The 2399-nt window shown below is 39.5% G+C and overlaps 1 non-coding gene across 1 annotated transcript; it reads left to right on the forward strand.

The window, feature by feature from the left end:
- Window positions 1-1608: 1608 nt before the first annotated feature.
- LOC112100521 lies at window positions 1609-1715 on the forward strand. The gene has a single exon (XR_002906889.1). It is a non-coding gene; the product is annotated as a small nucleolar RNA R71 (small nucleolar RNA).
- Window positions 1716-2399: the final 684 nt, after the last annotated feature.

Genomic DNA, 2399 nt, shown 5'->3' on the forward strand with positions numbered 1-2399 from the left:
GTCTTCGTTTTTTCCTTGTAAAAAACTTCCTGCACTATAGGGTTAATAACATCCACAGAAAATACCGAATGTTCTTCACTAGGATATTTCATGGCATCATTCATATTGAATTCTATAACCTCTCCACCAAACTCCATAGTGAGAGTCCTTTTATGTACATCCATTTTAGTCCTAGCAGTCTTAAGAAAAGGTCTTCCTAGCAAAATTGGGGCAAAATTAGAGGAGTTATCCTCTTCCATATCAAGTACATAAAAATCAGCAGGAAAAATCAACTCATTAACTTGTACTAAAACATCTTCTAATACCCCATCAGGATATGCATTAGACCTATCAGCTAGTTGAATTATCACGCCAGTTTCTTTTAATGGACCAACATTCAAAGATGAATAAATGAAACGAGGCATGTCATTAATAGAAGCTCCTAGATCTAACAAAGCCTTTTCAATTCTAACACTACCAATTTTACAAGGGATAGTAAACATACCTGAATCCTTACACTTAGGAGGTAGTTTCTTTTGGAGAACTGCTGAAACATTCTCCCCCATGTGAACTTTTTCATCTCCTCTTAATTTTCTCTTAGAGGTGCACAGTTCCTTAAGGACTTTAGCATATCGAGGTATTTGTTTTATAGCATCTAATAAAGGAATATTTACCTCAACCTTGCGAAATGTCCCAAGGATGTCTTTCTCTTGTTCCTCCTTCTTGGATTTTGCAAACCAGCTTAGAAAATGAGGAGGTATCACAATAGGTAGGGGTTTCGCTCTAGTGGGTTGCGCATCTTGAGATTTAGGCATCAATTCATTCTTCTCAAGCTCATCTTCTACATGCTTTGTCACTTTCTTACTAGGCTCTTGCAACTCCTTCTCACTTCTAAGGATGACAGCACTAACGTTTTGCTTTGGATTCACCTCAGATTGTGAAGGCAATCTCCCTAATACTTGAGACTCCAGACGGCTCACTATAGTCGCCAATTGACTCATTTGGTTCTCCAAATTCTGAATGCTTGCTGTAGTTGCCTGCTGAAATTGTTGAGTGTTAGTCGCAAGTGATTTAACAATTTCTTCAAGAGATATACCTAACTTGGAGTTTGACTGTGGAGGTGCTGGTTGTCTTGGTGGATACTGTTGTGGGAATCCTGACGGCTTAACTCCATAGCTGAAGTTGGGATGATCCTTCCATCCTGGATTGTATGTTTGTGCATAAGGATCATACCTCCTCTGAGGCATGCTTGGAAATCCTCCAACCACATTGGCTTGTTCAACAGGTTCTTCTTGAAGTGTAGGACACATATCAGTTGAATGACTCATATTGGAACAAATGCCACAAGTCTTTACCTGTTGCACATTACCTACAACAAACTCTTCCACAAGAGAAGTAAGTTTATCTAAACGTTGTTCAATAGATGAACTATTTACCTCATTCACCTTCCTTGATGTGGGATCTTGCCTGCTGCCAAATTGTTGTGCGTTGGCAGCCATATTTGATATCAACTTACTTGCTTGAGTATGGGTCTTGTTCACCAACACGCCTCCACTAGCAGCATCTATCATAGTCTTATCCATCAATGACAGTCCTTCGTAAAAATATTGAATAAGAAGTTGATCAGAAATCTGATGCTGAGGACAGCTGGCACACAATTGTTTGAATCGCTCCCAATACTCATACAAAGTCTCCCCAGGAAGTTGTCTGATCCCACAAATGTCTTTTCTGATGTTAGCAGCTCTTGAAGCAGGAAAATACTTCTCGAGGAACTGCTTCTTCAAACCATTCCACGTTGTAATTGATCCAGGAGGCAAGTAGTACAACTAGTCTTTAGCTAGTCCATCTAAAGAGAAAGGAAAAGCACGCAGCTTAATATGCTCTTCAGTCACGCCTTGTGGTCTCATACTTGAACACACAACATGAAACTTCTTAAGATGTTTATGAGGATCTTCACCTGCAAAACCATTAAACTTAGGTAATAAATGAATAAGACTATACTTTAATTCAAAATTTACCTCCAAGTCTACATATTGAATGCAGAGTGGTTGCTGATTCAAGTCTGGTTCAGCTAACTCTCTAAGAGTTCTTTCTACAGGTGCAGCTCTATCCATCACATGTTCTTTCGGATCGCTAGATGATTCAACTAAATCAGGCACCGTATCTGTTTCAGAAAGCAAAGGCGATGAGGATCGTTGCTTAGCTTGCTTCGTCTGCTGTCTCAGCTGGCGAGCTGTCTTCTCAATTTCAAGATCAAATGAAAGTGTACCTGTACGAGAAGAACGAACCATACACCAAGTAAAACGTAAAAAGGATTAAATAAACGACACTAATCCCCGGCATCGGCGCCAAAATTTGGTGGTTGTCGAAGCCAACAAAAATAAATACCTACTCTAAATAAATTGTGTATACTGATTGAG

The sequence above is a fragment of the Citrus clementina genome, unplaced genomic scaffold, assembly GCF_000493195.1.
Source record: "Citrus clementina cultivar Clemenules unplaced genomic scaffold, Citrus_clementina_v1.0 scaffold_3, whole genome shotgun sequence".
Lineage (NCBI taxonomy): Eukaryota > Viridiplantae > Streptophyta > Magnoliopsida > Sapindales > Rutaceae > Citrus > Citrus x clementina.